Below are 17,239 nucleotides of genomic sequence, written 5' to 3'. Positions count from 1 at the left end.
TAAAATTTTAAATTTTTCTGGAAGATGTAGAAGTCAGAAAGACCAATGTTGTCTATAGCACATATGTGGATATTATATATAATATTAATAGCAAATATAGAATTGCCTAATATTATAAAACAGAATGGTATAAATTATAAAAGAAATGAAAATAATGCACTCATTCTGACTTGTTGAAATGTGTCCATGTAACCTAGTGACCACCAAATTATGACTTGAAGCTTGTATTCTAAATATGAAATAATAGAAATTAATCAGATTCATCCTTTCCTTTCCCTCCCTCTGAATTATCAGATAACCTCAATAGGAAAAGTGCTATTACATCATCTACTTGTTACAAAAATGTTTCTGCCCAATTACTGTGCTATCACTTCCTCTACAAAAAGTGAAATATTATAAGCCTTAATATAGATTCTTTCATTAAAAAAGGAGAATGATTTAATACATCTCTATCATTTGAAACATGAATTTCCTTGTTCATGTTAATTGTGGGAGACAGCCATGAATCATGTGACTGATAATGCTTCCTTCTTTACATTGGCTACTATCTTAATGGTAAACTTGGGGCCATTTCTAACAAAATGTAACTGATTTTTTCCTCACTAAACTTCATCCTTGGTTTCATATCTCTCCTACTGTCTACCACTTTACCCTATGTCTTGATTTGACTGACCTACATTTTTGATTAATTTTTAATTGAAAAAATGTCTGTAAGCCAATATGAATCCTTTCTGAGAAAACATTAGTTGAAAGAAAATATATGAAATACATGAGATAATGACTCAAATGCCCAAATTATCAAATCACATGTAATATAAAGGTGTTCTAGGACATGAAACAAACTATAAGCAAGCTCAACCTCTCTACTTTCCCATTAAGGCTGAATGTGCTCAATTATAATAAACGTTTAAAGGCAAAAAACCTCATTGCACAATAAAAAAAATGCTGTAAGCTCTTAGACTTTGAATCCATTTTGTGATATATTTAAAGAGGTTATAAAAGTCCTGGTGATTCTCTCTGTGAACCAACAGCCTGATGCCGGAGTGGAGCCAGCCAAGCAGAGAAAAAGCCCAGAGAAGTCGAATCTCGGCAACAATCCCTCAGTTAACATATAATGAAAATAACCTAATTACTAGAAAGTGGGAAAAAGAAAATAAAAAGGATGGAAGGGTAGAGAAGCATTAAATGTGAACACACAAATTTGTCTTTGCTATGGAACAAGAAATCAGCCCAGATCCTGAGGGCACCATTTAAAAAGCAGACTGGATGTTTGCACAACATGTGTGGATGGATGAGAAGCAGCCAAGAAACAGGAAAAAGACTAATTTTAATTACCAGAGACGCTGCAAAATCAAGAACACAGAGCTAGTGGGAGGAAGGCTTCCAGCTACAGGCTGCATGACACTGTACTCTCCTTGCCAATTAGAGCCAGTCAGACCCAATCGGGGGACCAAGTGAGCAGAAGAGCCAGGGTCAGGCCGGACTCAGACACACGTGAAACGCGGACGCCAGCGACCCCGGCGGTGACCTGAGGCTCTCACACAGGCTCAGAGGTAGACGTGCAGAAACATAAAACAGTGTGTGGGATTTCCTTCCCATCACAGACAGGTGCTAACCCCATTATCTATGGAAATGCCCTGCGAAAGAAATGTAACATTATTTTCACATACGGTGGCATCGAGGGAACGGAGACAATTGGAGCAATGACTCAGAGACAGAGACGAAAAGTAGAGGGCGGGCCGGCAGAACAATGGCACTAAAGCTGCCACGCTGTGGATTTACTACCTGTGTTATTTTTCCAATTACATCCATTGTGATATATACATATTTTTTTAAATCAGAAAAAAACGGGAGGGGGTTGCTCTGAGAGTCGAAGCCGAGCATTTCCTTAGCTAAACTTAGAACTGACGCGGGGCGGGCGGGGAACCAAGGAGAAATAAAATCAGACAGAGTGCGTCTAGCAGTCCTGAGGTGAGACTCGCCAGTGCTTCCAGTCAGGACCTAAGGCGACGCTCCAAAGTGAAAAAAGTCCACCGTGGAGCCGGCCCCAGGGAGCGCAGCAGCCGCCGCCGCCGCCGTCTGAGGCGAAGGCGACGGCCTGTGGGAAGCAGAGCGCGGCGGCCGGCGAGAGGGGCGGGAACTCCCGCGTGCGGCGCGCGGCGGACGCGTCCGCGTGGGAATCTGCGGCCGGCGAATTCGCGAAGCTTGCGGGCCACAGCGGGGCACAGCGGGGCGGGCGGGGGTCCGTCGTTAGGCGCGGAGGGAAGGAGCGGTCGGCTAGTGAGACGCGCAGAGAAACAGAAAACCTGTCCAGAGGCAAACGGTCCCGTCAGCCCGGGGACGCGCTGACTGAAACCGGCGGCGGCGCGGAGGCGGCGGCGGCGCGGGGGCGGGGAGGGGCGAGGGCCGCGCGGGGCCCGCACAGCCAGTCAGAGGCGCGGCGCGCGGGTGGCGCGGACGCATTGGACGGAACGCTCGGGCCCCAAACGCACTAGCCTGAGGAGGCGCCGCACCTACTTCCCCAATATAACCAACTACGGAGCCGGGGAGCGTGACTGAGAGGAGGCGGCCGCCAAAGTGGCGTGAAAGCGCGGGGCGGGAAGGATGCGTTACCTGGGTCCTCTCGTCAGGGAGCGGCCGGGCGAGCTGGAGGACTCCCTCTGAATAATTGAAAACTCTGCAGTTCTCTTGTGTGCCGCGGGCTGGGAGGACCCGAGCAACTGCTCCGTGTGAACTGTGCCGACGGGCAGGAGGATGGGAGCCGGGAACTGAGAGTCGCGGAGGAAGGACACGGGCGCCCGGCGTCTCTCCGGTAAGTGGCTGGTATTCCTTCGCCGGCGACCGCTGTCTGTGATCGTGCGCTTGCCTCTCAGGCGCTCGCAGTTTCTGACACACTCGCTTCTGCAAAGCCATTCTTTCTTGCCATGCTGCCAGAATTTAAAACCTGTAGGATAGAGCTGTGTGGTTTTTTGTTTGTTTGTTTGTTTTGTTTTAATCAAAGATGCTATTTCTCTCTGCTGGGATATTATGTCAGAAAAGTTGAAGCGAGACTAAATATGACCTATTTGTGGGTCTCATAATATCATCCAGAATGAGAGTAAACAAGTCCTGCAACTAAACGCTGAGATGACAGATGCCAGGAGAGGGTAGGGGTTTTTCTATAAAAGAAACTAAATGTTCAGAAAATAGGGTGTCGCTCTCAAGTGCTGGCTGTATGTCTTATGACCGAGCAATGTGTTTGTGAGAATAGAGCCCAAATAACTGGGCATCTGGCAGTGCAATGACTTGTTAAAATTCAGTAGGGATGCTCTGTAAGTGGAGTTCTGCAAAGTTCCAGAGACTGAAAAAACAGTGTCTTGGATCATGCTAAGGTGTCTTCTAAATATTGTTAAGAAATGTGACAGGTTATTAAAAACAGTTTAAAAATATGTTCAGACATCCTTATTGAGTTTTTCAATTGAAAAATGGGAGAGAATATTCATTTGCATATATATGAACATTGGTGTACAATAAGCTAAGAACTACTCTCACACCCACTCTCAAAGATTTTAAGTTGTTTTAACTAACTTTATTGTGGAAAAAACAAGAACCCACTAAATATTTTAGAATTATTTTATTTTTAAATTTCATAATCTTTCTTTATTTTTAAATTTCATAATCTCTCTATCTAAGGAAAAATGCAATTCAGTGTGGTAATTAAAATACAGGTTTGGAGGCAAAAAACTTTTAAAATGTGAAATGCCTTACCTATGTTCAATTCATCTACTTTTTTCTTAATTTAAAATATAAAGTCACTTAGAGATGCCATAGTTCTACCTTGATTCTCAATTTTGACTGGAAATAAGGATGAAAGAGGTAGATGTTCATTAGGACACAAGCATTAAAAAATACAAACACATAGTGGGACAAATTTAAGAATTAATTGAGGTATATTTAATTACTGTGAAACTACAACAGGACTACAGAAATAACTTATGACTATCACTGCAAGCTAAAAAGAGTTCATTATGATTAATATTGTGGCCCTAAACATTAAAGAATTGGTAATGCTTAGGTCATTGTTTCTTTCCAAAGTGCCTGTGGTCAATTTTAAGCCACTCACAAATGTTCATTTGCATATTTTCCTACTTCATACTCAAATTATTATAAGTTTTGTGTGGACCAGGATATTGAGTCTCAAACTTCACAGGTATAAGTTCTTTTGATTCAAGTGGAAAAAACAATATGACTATGTAAGAATATGTCATGTAAAACAAATGATTAAAGAATAAAAGATCTTATATATAAAGACCAACTAAGTCCAGTGAAGTGCAGAATTCAAAGTTAAAAGTTAAAAGAAAGGAAATGTGGTATAAAAGATAAAATAGAATTTGAAAAGTAACTTAGCCGGAGTGTGGTGAGATGGTATTAAAGCATATTTGAAAACAGAAAATCAGTGAAATGTTTCTTCCAATATAAGGGCCAACGGTTTGTGCAAGGATTGGTGGAGCTTTTAAATTGTTCTTATTTAAAACTTCTGAAAACAAAAAAATGATGGGAAAAACTGCTAATTTAAATTTCTCTTTGATTCCATACACAACTGAATAGAAAGTCTGAATTCTGAAAAGTTAGAAAAAAGAACCTCGTTGCAATAGATTAACTCAGTGCCAGATTTTGCTGTAAGTTGTGAGGCATATACACACACAGGTGGATGCATTGGAAAATAGATCTGAAAAGCTACAGTTGTGGGATTTTTAAACGGGTTTCTAGAATAGCTTAATGGTTCCCAAAGTGAGCAATACTTCAACTATTAGGTGGTCTGAAATCCTTATTAAGTTAGGAAGATGAACTCAGATCACACCAGTAATGTACAATGGACTATGTTTATTTAAAAAATAATTAAAAATTAGTTTCTTGTGAAACTTTACTTTAATCTTATGTGTTCAATTAAGTAAAGTCTATTAAAAATGGACCAGGTCTGGTTAATATATATTTCTTTAAATATCGTTTTTATTTATTAGTTTAAAAAACCTTCACCACCTTCAAGGAAGAGGTTGGAGTGCAGTTTAATGTCAAAAGGGACTCAGTGATCAGGACCAGAGGGTGTCAGGAAAGGGTAGAGGGCCATCCAGATGAAGAAAGTAAGGGCATGCTATGCTGGCCAAGTCATTTTGGAGTTTGTCTTACTTTTAGATAAAACAGAAGCTATATTTTGTGAAGTTAGAAAAAATGACAGCTTGTCTAGATGACTGTAATAGTGTAAAGTTGATTTAACTATATTTAAGTTCCACTGGCTACAACAGAGCTTACTGTTCCCATCCATTAAAGATTAATTTAGGATTTTATGAAGCCAAGATGTGTAAAATACTGTGATTTGCTGAATCTATCCTACCACACATATTTTGATTGCCAGTAGTCTTTGGATTATCTCTTTGTAAATATGTTTAAAATTATTAAGACGTTAGAAATTTATTTCTCTTAATTTAAATAGGTCCATACATTTTTATGATTTGATGTCTCAGAATTCTGACTTCAAGAGCTCATATTTACTCATCTCTTTCTTACTACTGAAGTACTAACATAAAATAAGAGAAGTGTGTATTTCTGACAAGATATCTAAGTTAGTGTGACAAGGCTCTGCTTATATGTTACATGAACTTAGCACTTTATAGCAGGAAAGACGCTGGTCGGAAGCTCAAAGTGGTGGAATCTTTGCGAGATCTGTTTTCTAAGCATTTGTGATCAATAACTCTACATTAAAGACTGGAGCATTTTAAAAAGTAATGAAGTATATAAAAATTCTATAACATTTAGGATTTAGGATTAAAAACTATTATGAACAATGTCCCATGTCTCTACCCATACTCTTTCAGTTAATTTTTCCTTTTTACATTTTTTGATATTCATATATATAATATCAGAAAGATTCTAATAAATGGAATATTATCAGTTTATATTCTTCCCACTATGAACAGGTTTTTTTAGTTATTTAAATAAAAATGAATAAAACAAAGATGATAGTGTTTCACTCATGCAGTAGATGTGAGAGGAATTTTTAAATAACTTTATTATATATATTTACTTTTTAGATATTAAATTCTTTCATTGAAATTGTTTGGCAGTATTAAATTCTATCCCATAAACTTGATAGAAGACTATGTATTTAACTTCATTTATATTTTACCTAGTATAAATATTTGCATAAGCTAAATATAGAGCATTTTCACCCCGATAAACCTCTTAAGTTAAAACAGAAGTCTTTAATTTCACATTACAGAGTATTGCATATTGTATTTCGACCATGTAAACTTCTTAAACTTAAATGTTTTGGGGGAAACATCAGCTCATAAGACTTAAGAGCCAGCCAAAATATTGAAGCTCTTCTTTTCTTTAGTACACAGAAATGGAACTCTAGAAATAGGCCATAAAGTAGCTTGGAAAATAAATCCAAGTTCTGTCTTTTTTATAGAATCAAAAAAAATCAACAAATCTACCATTTCTTAATCCAATATAAAATCCTGTGAGATATATCATTTGTGAGAAATTTTAGAAAGTATAGTCATGTTATTTTACCATGTGTTTCGTTAGCTGGCATTCCTTGTGATCACTGTCATTCTTAAACAGTTCCCCAAATGTTTTACTGAATCCATTTGACAACACAGGTGCAAAACTGATTTTTCTTCTTGTCTTCTCAGTGGTCCCTTAAAAATCCATAAGAACCTAAACAACCTGCTTCTCTGTAGACCACTTTTTATTTATTTTTAGCAAGTGGACTTCTCTTAAAAGATCTGGTAGGACTTGCATATCTTCTCTTATGCCAGCCATGGTTCCAAATATTTCCTATACTCACTTGTATAGGACAAAATAGTTGAAATCTTCATAGAAAGCAAGGTATATATGTATGTGTATAAGCTTTTCCACAAACATACCTTTGTGGTTTGGGGTCTTCATTCTAAAATATGGACCTGCTTGGGAGTTAAAGTGACTAATGTGAAGTTGACCTAAAATTTAAGCAACTGTGTATCTGGCAGGAAGGAAGATGAAAGTATTTCATTTCTGATTGATCAATAATTCTCATTGTTACCATTGACTGGAAAAGTACAATTATACACAAAAACATTTTATGAGGGAAAATAAGAATCTGCTCCTTATCATTCTTATGGCTGTTGAATGCTTAAGAAGGAGATCATCTCATCTTTCTTTATGAACCAGTGAAGTAACTATAGCTTAAGGAGTTTAGAAACCAAATTTTAGAAAATTTGGCTTATCACGTAATGTGATAAAATGTAGATTGAAATTCTCTCTTAATAGTCATAATATTGGCAGAAACATTCATCATGAGCCTAAAAGAATTAAGGGCTTCTCATTGAGAGAAATATCATACTAAGGTAATTATAGTTTATAATGTCTAGAGTCATAAACAGGTTGTTAATATATTCTCACAAATATTTCACTAGTTGCAGGACTGTGTATTTAGGAGATAACTAGTAGAGAAATAGTACATTATTTGGTGAAAATTTCAAGTATATAAAGTTTCATCTTTATTTTCTCAGATACTTAATTTCATTAAGTATTAAAGAATAAAATTTTCTGAAATTGGACTAAAGGTAACAAAGAATTTAACTTTAACTCTTCTAAGTTCTCCCATTTCTATTTTATACAAGAGTTGACTTTTAAATGATATAATATGTGCTAAGATACTGTTGTACTTTATAGCCTCTAAAATGACAGAATAATATGTAATCCCTGCTGCTTAAGATGAATATTAATTGGAAAATACAGGTTATAGTGGGAATTTAAAAAAATAATTCTTCTTTTCTAGAAATAAATTTTTATTTAATTGGCATTTCATAATCATTAAATATGAAATTGTTTATTGGCACCTAAACAAATTGGTGCCCCCAGATATTTCTGAAAATATTATGAAATATACCCCGTATTTAATCTTAGATTTTGAGTTTTGCCTTATTTTGTTATTTTGAAACTTTTCTTTTTATGTTCTTTTCTAAAAGATATAGGCTAGCTTAATCTAGTCTCTTATGTTCAAAATTTAATAAAAATATTAGTGATCACTCATTTTTTTCCAGTTTTAGGTATATTTAATGATAAGAAATTCAGAAGTTACATCATTTATAATAGACTTGACACCTTAAACTTAATACTTTAATACTCTTCCTCTTTCAGTGCCATTATTCTAATGACAACGTGTGAGCTAGTAAATGAAAGTTCCTCATGCTAAAATAAGCATCTAATAAATATCTGAGCACAAATCTCATGAGTTATTGATGAAAAATAAATTATAAGGACACTTAGAAAAAAGGTGACAAAATAATACCATTTAGTGTTGGAAGGAGCCTTACAAAGATCATATTGTCACATAGTTAACATGAAGCATAATAAAGATAAAAAGAGGCGAAGTGATGTGTTCAGCATTACATTTGATGGAAAAGATGGAATTAGAACCCAGTTCTTTTTAATATCTAGGTCAGTGCTTTTTATAGTTTATACCTTTTTGCTGTGAAAATTATTTGGGTATCTGTTCAAATCAAGATTAGGATATAAGTGTATGTTATTTCTTTGTTGCCTTTGATTTTCTGTAAAACATTGTCTTTTAATGTTAGAAAATTTAAAATCCAAATAATTCAGAGGAAACAGCTATACTCATATTCTCTTAACCAAAAACTGAATGTCTAGACAACTTAATTTCTAGATGTAAACTTTTTCACAGTGAACTTAGTGTGCACTCAACAGGGAAATCAAATGGGAGAAGGTTTTTAGCAGTTTCAGTTAGGAAACCTGGGAACCCCTGTTGGAAAGGAAATGTAGTTGATTTTTTCCACTGCATATTTATAAAGGACCATCCATTTCTTTTGTAAATACTTTTTTCTTCTGTATTGGCAGTATTTTTTGCAGTAATAGATGTTTAATGGGACACTGAATGAAATAGAAAATCAATGAGAACTGTGGGTGAGAAAGTATTCCTGTGAATTGGCAAGGTTGGATAAAATTTAAATCTTGGGCGTCCTCAGGGTAATAACGATTTTAGAGCATTTAATGAAATGCAAAGCAGAAAGTGAAATAGGAATTCTCTAGAAATAGGCACTCTTTTTTTCTGAATTTTAGAATTTAGATATAAACTTATATATAAATTCTAGTTTTACTGTTACAATAATGATTTAACAGACAGCAAATCTGAGCTTGTGATAGTATTTAGTTATCATTGTATCTGAACCAAAGTTCCTCTATGCTTAATTTTAATAATGTAAATTATTTTGTAATGAATATATGCTAAATTTTTCTTTTGTAGAACTGAACATGATAAACCATAAAATCGACATAGTGCAATTCAGTGGGGATTATATATTACTGGGTTTCTGATATAACATTTTTACAGATGTCTTATCTCAAACTTTTCTTTGTCTAAGTATGACAAGAGTTTTTTTGTGTTTCCATATTGAATAACTTCAGATTTTAAGACTCTCTTTTCCTTTAAATACTGAATATTTAAATACATCAAGATAAATGTACTAAATATGAGATAAAAGGCTGGCTACAATGCATGATGTCTAATCTGAGGTCTTTTCTACCCTATGCACATAGCCACACTTTGTGAATAACTCTAGTAGGAAGTATAAAATATATTCTCTAAGACCAAAGAATAAATGATCATTAATATTCCTTGAATTTTTACTTTCTTAAGATATTTACTCACCTACAATTTGCCTTGAATTTTTCAGTGTCTTCAAAGAGCAATAATAACCTTAGTAGGCAAGAGTGGTTACTTGAGATTTAAGTTAAATGATCCAGAATTGACTTTATGAAAGTATACCATAATAAGTGTGTTTAAAAACTTATGACTATGTTTGTTTGTTTTTCATTCCTTATTATGGTCTTTTTAGTATACACCTCAGTGAGTAAAATTAACAAAAAAGTAATTCTTTTCGCATTTAAAGCAATTTCTACATTATTTTACTCACTCAAATGGTCTATAGTGGGCAGTTGTAGTTAAGTAAGAATATAAAGGGGACTAAGTAGTCCATGGCCTGATGCAGGAAATAAGCACTTCAGGTGAATGCACTTCAATGTGAAATGTGCAGTGCTGGAGTTATAGACAGCTAAGATGCAAATTTTCAATGTTTCTCCTTTTGGAGACTGCTGTTAGTTTACTCTGTCTGAGACTTTCCAGCCTGGACTGTTTCATGTCAGCATTGGTTCTCCAACTGCTGCATTTACTTTCTAGTGCCTAGGTTATTTTGAAGTACCTGTGGTTCCAAGATTCACCTAATCACTTTAAATGAATGTTGTGTTTTTCTACATCTCGTTATAGTGCTAACTTTAGTATCTTAGACCCATCTAGTCTGATAATACAGGTGAATCTGAGGTAAAGTGAACATGACTTAGATGCTGTGAACATAGCAATTCTTATATATTGTTATAAATAAGCTTCATTTCTTTCAGTTATTAAGTATGGAATATTTATGGTGCTAGTGCTCTGCTGCTGATGCTTATTTTAGAGGGGTGGATTAGCTGTGAAGCTATGAAGCTTTGTTTACACAGTCCCTTCCAGATTTTACTAGTAATAATAGCAGCAGAGCAGGTATTAAACATTATTTGGATAATTATAATTATATATCTAATGGAAAGAGCAGTATGGATTAGGGGATTTGGTGTTTGAATTTTAGGGTTCAGTCTTGGCTCTACAATTTATTAGCTGTGTACTTTCAGAAAACTTACTTAATCTTTATTTACATGCAGTATTAGGATAGGAACTGCCATTACTATATATTATCCTGTGATATGGGAAAACAAAATCTACTTTTCAAGGACAAAAATGACAGTGTTAGAAACATCAAAAACTTAAGTCTGGGGAAAATATTGATTTTACTCCAATTCGTGTTCTAACTTATAAGCTTCAAGTTATCTGTCTACCAAAATACTCTGTTTTTGTATGAGACACAATGCTGTTCTAATTGTGGAAAGAGACATTGAGATTTATAGACCATGATCCTTTAAAGATTATTCTGTGTATCTTCTCTTTTATACTTCTTTTGTACTTTACTTGGATAGGCATTTCTTACAAAATTAGTGTAATTTTTAAAGTACCACTTACAAGTCCACAATACCACTTACTTTTGGAAAAGGAAGTGAGAGGCTTGATCCCTGACAGTGGAGAAGTGGAAAATTGTTAGTCAGGACACAACTTAAAAAGAAAGTTAAGAAAATATACTAGTAAACATAACTATTGAGATGTTGCTCACACAATTCTGAGGACCTTGGAGGAACAGAAATGGTTATTGTGGGAATGGATTGAACTTTCTCACGAGACAAAATGAGAAGTGCTAGGATTTGAAACAAGTTTCCATTATGGATTGGTAAAGACTCTTACAGTTGGTGAGAAGAAAGGCAGAAATGAGGTGGATGTTTCGAAGAAGCAGAAAAGTTGATTAATGGAAAGGAAGAACTCTTTGTAATGCAGAGAAGTTAAAATATGGCAAATGAGGAAATGTAAACGATTCCGGGAGACAATTAAAACTTGGGATTTTGTTTGAAAGCAAGAGGATAACAGTTCATCCCAAGGATTAGATGGCATTTAAGATGATATTCAGCCCCAGTTTTTCTCCTTGCTGTAACTTGGACAAGTCATTTCCTCAGTTTATTAATCTCTCAAGCAAGAGAGTTAAAACCAGTAAAAGTAATGGGTTTGTTTTTTTTTTTAATGTTTTGATCAACTGTAATTCATTGACTGTGTGTAATATGAGGTTTTGATGAAGAAGAAAATTGGAACAGAATTTTAGGTGTTGAGAGCTAAGTTTAGGATAGATTCCACCAAATGGAGATAATGAGACAAGAGATCACGTTCATGGCATATGGGGAGGCCATGAGAGAACATGGACTTGTTACACACAAGCTTGATCCTGGCTCAACAGCTTCTCCTTGTTTCCCTGAACAAAACAATAACCTTTTTAAACTTTCATTTCTTTTCCTGTGAAAGGGTGATATTAACTACTACCTCACATTTTTTATTTTCAAAGGAAATGAGACTGTAGATTCAGGAGGCAAAATAATTTTCTTCATGTCTTTAAGTCTAGTTGCTTGGAAGAATCTCTTTTTATGTTTAGGTTCAAGAAATGTTTGAAGGCAGAAAAATCACTTGAATTTTGTCAGAATATACATGGGTGCAGTCATTCTAGTTTTTCAAATTCTTAGTGCAATCTTGTAAATTTGTTCATAGATGCTTTCTTTTCTTTTCATGGTCTTAATTTTACTTGCACATATTTAAAGAGATTACCTGATTTGGATCTTTTTTTAATTTTATTGTCTTTTGATTTGCCTGAAAAAATAAGTCTTTATTATCCCTTTACAAAGTTATTTAGAGCATAGAGTCTATTTTGGTAGGAGAAGAAGATTTTTAAATATTGTTTTTGAATCCTATGTGATTGTAAAATGGCATAGAATATATTCATTTGAAAATAATAAGTTCCTCCAATTATTTTCTTCTTTTGCTTTTTTTACATTCTTCTTAATTAAAAAATTATGAAAGTGGCTCATGCTAGAATCAATAAGTACTAATTTACTGCTAATTCATTGAAACAAATAGAAATCTTTTCAATTGTGAATTGTCAGTAGATATAATAGCAAAAATAAAAAGATTTCAGTTTGCAAACATTTTACAGACATGTTTTTCTGCAAGTGATATTTGATACATTACTTTTTTTTGGCTTGGCTACTGTGACAGTAAGAGTTACTATAAACACACTTTATGATTAATATGTTGCCTTAAATATATATTTTATTTGTATCTGTACCACCAATCAACAGCTTCCTTAAGTATATACAGAACATTTTGCTATTGCCGAAGATACGCTACGTTAGAAAGAGATGGAAGAAACAACTCTCACAAAAAATACTCTTTCAAAAAAGTGTGGTACGACTATACTGGGTCTGGAGATACTGGAGACAGAGGGGAAAAGAAATGGAAAAAGCTACAAAGCAGACAGGAGAGGGAGCTGGTAGAAAGCAGTTTTATACTGTTCAATGAGGATGTGATTAAGTAAGCATCATGAGATACTTTTAAAAAATGCTTAGAGTTGGTATTTCACCTGAAGCAAAGTGTCATTTTATCTTTTCTGTATGTAGTTGTCTTATAAGATAACATACTTTAGGTATAAATACATGGTTGATTTTCCCCCTTGAATATCGAAATGCCCTTTGTTAAAATATATTGTATAGTTGTTTTGATAAATACTAATTTAGAAGGAAGAAATGATTTGGTGTTCTCATTCTCATTCTTATTAATTTTTCTCTTTAGATATTCTGCATGGTCAGATATCTTCTACATATTACAGCTTTAATAGATATTTAAAAGTTAAGACAGCTACCTTGATTTATTTTCAAATTAATTACCTTTCCAAATGTTAATCTTTGTTGGTTAGTGTTTGCTTTAGCTAATGTTTAGGTAAATGGTCTGAGATCAATTTCTTTTTTATCTGAAGAAATTGTTCTGTCATTAGTTTCTTTTATCTTTTCATTTCAAACACACTGGGGTAATTCACGTTTTCTCAAGAGGAAAAAAGAAAAACACAAATACAAATAGATAACATCTTCTTATTAATCTTTTTTCCCTAGATAAAAATAATAGAAATATTGTGTTAGGGATTAATTTAACAAGATATTGTTCTGTAGAGGAATTACTTTTCAGTAACAAAAGATAATTATGATATGACTTTTCTAGCCCTTCCTTGATAAAGAGTGAAATGCTATCTAAGGATTACTTTAAAATCTTACCCTGAAATACTTCGTTAGAATACAAATGGTCTGCTCCATTGGGTGTGTTGTCAGCCTGATCACTGCGTGATAAAGCACCTCTCACAAGTCAAAATCTTAAAAATGAACTCTATTGTTGTCATTTCTTTTTTCCCTAACATTATGGAATTGACAATGAACAGTTTAAAAAGAATATGATAAAAGCCCTAAAATGACATGAAGTTCTTCCTCTCAGAAGTAGCCAACCTCAACAAGATTTTGTATGTAAATCCTTTCTGAAAATGTTACACCTTTTTTTTTTTCTTAAAATAGTTTTGGTTGTCTTAATTATAATTCAGAAAGGTATATAATTTTTGTATATAAGGTGTATAATACTTTAAACTACTCCATGATAAAGATATAGCATAATTTATATAACTAATTCTTGACTTAAAATTATTTGTCAGTTTATGTGCAAGTACAAATAAATAGGAAATACACTTCTTATACATACATTTTTATGTGTTAGTAGATCTAAAAATAGAATTGCTAGGTCAGTGAGAATGTGCATTGAAAATGTTGATTTTACTGTCAAATTGCACTCCACAGGGATGATTCCAATTTGTATTCCCACCAACAGTATATTAGAATGTGTTTCTTCACATCGTAGCCAATACAGTATGTTATCAAACTTCTTGTTCTATAACAAATGGAACAGATGAAAACTTATTTACTTTTGTTTTAATTTATGCCTCATACTTTGAACATTTTATGTGTTTAATGAAATATTTTTAACTTGCTATTCCTGCCCTTCCCTCATTTGTCTATTGAGTTGCTCTTTTTCTTATCCATTTACATATTAACTGAAGCCAAGAAACAATAGCAGCAAGAAGTCAATTAATGTGTTTTGAGGCATTGCCAAGTGTTTGAAGAAATAGAATGCAAATCTGTGAAAAGACAGCAATGTTTTATGAATAACATTGTTTTCCCTTCATCCTCCACTGTGTGTGAAAGATCCAATGGAGTTAAAATGAGGAGGAGTCAGTTCTACTTGGGTAGACCAGAAAAGGCCCCCAGCAAAGGAAAAATTCTGGATAAATGAATTCTTTCATTTTCAAACCAGCCTTCCAAATTTCATTCGCCCAGCCCTGGTTTAGGACATCCTTCACTGGGCAGACTGGTTTTTCTCCTTCTATTCTCCAACATGTCAATCATTCTGATGGAATAATCTTTCAAAGATTTAAGTCTTGTCATGCCATTTCTTTGCTTTGAGAGTTTTAATGGTTCCTACTGTTTGAAGAACACATTTCAGAATCTGTAGCGTGCCAAGGAGCTTCATGATTGTCCTTTAGAAACCTTTCCTAGGCTCCTCTGCAACTACTGCAAAGTACACATTGTAGATGGAGCTGCACTTCTACCTAACCCTGTCATTGTACTTCCTTTCTCTGTACTTTTGCTGACATCAATTCTGCCAAAAATGATGCTTTCCGATATCTCTATGCAAAATTATTTTTCCTACCAGGAGATTACAAGAGAGGAATATATATTTGATCGTTTTTATAAAGTATTTTGTGTAGTATGAACAAGTGGAATGTTTAATAAAATTAGCCCTTTGTCCTAACATTCTGTAAATAACATTACTTTGAAGATAACCAGTTTTGAAAGTATGTAAGAAACAATTTCCTTTATTATGCTGTAACACAGAATGAGTTCTCAGCAAATACTATTACTATACCTCTATGTTCTTGACCTGACAGAGTCAGTAACATTCACTATTGGACGTCTAAGTTGTCTTTTCCTAATTGTAATGAAGAAACCAAACTTGTATATCCTTGAAGAATTTGTGATGAATATTTAAAAAATTTTTATTCAAATTTCAAGATCCACTGAGTCTGGATTTTGCTACATCTGCATGGCTCATTACAAAACATGTAACATTGCCTTTTATAAAAACATGGGCAGTAGACTAATACTTATTTTAGCACTTCTGGAAAATTGAGCAAATATTTTTCATGTTATACATCATTTATAAATATGAATCAGTTCCACAAAGTTAAAACTTCTTAGCACATAGGAATCAAGAAGGATATATACTATTTTACGTTTCATTGTAAGGTATTACATAGGAAAAGTTTATAATGAAAAATAATGTATCATATATTATGTTTGAATTTCACTAATGAATCAAATTTCAAGTAGCAGTACATAAAATGTCCTATCATAACTAAACTAAATTATAAACTTATTTCTTAGTTCTAGTTATCATATAATTCTATTCCAGTTCAGCAAATTAGCAGTCTGCTAACATGCCATGTATTTCTATGAGATACCAAAGTTATCATAGGAATAATAAATAATTAACTGAAAACTGAAAGCAATGTCCTATATCTTTTCAATATAATTAAATTTTTTCATAGATACCACTCTTGGGGTTAAACAGAGCATCATAATCTTGTTCTTAAAAATGTTTTCCCTCATTCTGGTGTATATTTTGATAACTGGATTAAAAATTGAGTCTATAAACTCAATGTCATAAGGTCATAGAAACCAGTATGTTTTGGGAGAAAAAAAAAATGGAAAATCTTAAAGAGGAGATTGATTCCAACAAGCCTTTCCCAGCTTTTCAGATCATTGACTATATTGAACTATATTGAAGTTTGGGTGTATGCGATCACCTCCTTTATTCCCTGTGCTTCTTTCTTCTTTATTTTAAGATACCATTCTTTGAACAAGTTCCTTCTAAACAGAGTTCTGTGTCATCAACAGCAAATACTATTGAACTGCATAAGGATCTACATTCTTATTTTTTCCATCACTAGACAAACTCTGAAAAGCCAAGCTGCTGTTCATTGTATTCTTTCTGCCTCAATAGAAAACACTAAAAGTAAAAATCAAATAGAAGACCAAGGCCTCCTTTTGAGATCACAGGAAAATAGAGTTTACAAGTATTGAACAAAAAGACAGTAGCTGGAGTCACAAACATTCCAGTATGCACAAATTAAAAGTAAAAAAAATGAGTGCACTTCAGTTTAGCCTGGATTTAGTTGCTGTTTACTGTGTGCAAGGCAAGTTACATGTAGATAGCACAAACACTTTGTTAAATATTAACATTTTATTGTTGACTCAACTTTTTATGCATAGATCAAAATCTCACAGTATCCATTATTTAAATGATTTTGCTGATGCATATGCAGAGATACTGTGTATGCTTTTGACTACCTTTTATGGTAAAAGAATAAAGAACTGTCACAGATCTGAAGTATTTAGCATTAACATTTCTTTAGTCATAATTTTAGGGCTCGTTATAAAATTAAAAACAAAACTGCAAAATTTAATTAATGCCCTCCCAGATAACAATAGTAATATTAATGACGATAATAATAAGCAATTTAGGAGATGTAAACCAAAGCCATGAAGAGAAAGAAATGTAATTTTGTTTTAATTTGATTCACTGTCCTCAAATCTAGACATCTCTATTTCTCATTTATTCAGTGAGAGCACAAAACTGAGTCTTAAC

At 34.0% G+C, this 17,239-nt stretch overlaps 1 long non-coding RNA gene across 1 annotated transcript; it reads left to right on the top strand.

Annotated features, from left to right (window-relative positions):
* Positions 1–809: 809 nt before the first annotated feature.
* Positions 810–16,480, top strand: LOC116666303. The gene is made up of 3 exons (XR_004323066.1): positions 810–822; positions 5,238–5,243; positions 16,274–16,480. It is a non-coding gene; the product is annotated as an uncharacterized LOC116666303 (long non-coding RNA).
* The last annotated feature ends 759 nt before the right edge of the window (positions 16,481–17,239 follow it).

Source organism: Camelus ferus, chromosome 10 (assembly GCF_009834535.1).
Source record: "Camelus ferus isolate YT-003-E chromosome 10, BCGSAC_Cfer_1.0, whole genome shotgun sequence".
NCBI lineage: Eukaryota > Metazoa > Chordata > Mammalia > Artiodactyla > Camelidae > Camelus > Camelus ferus.
Note: the sequence above shows the minus strand (reverse complement) of the source record. Positions and strands in the feature narration are given on the sequence as shown.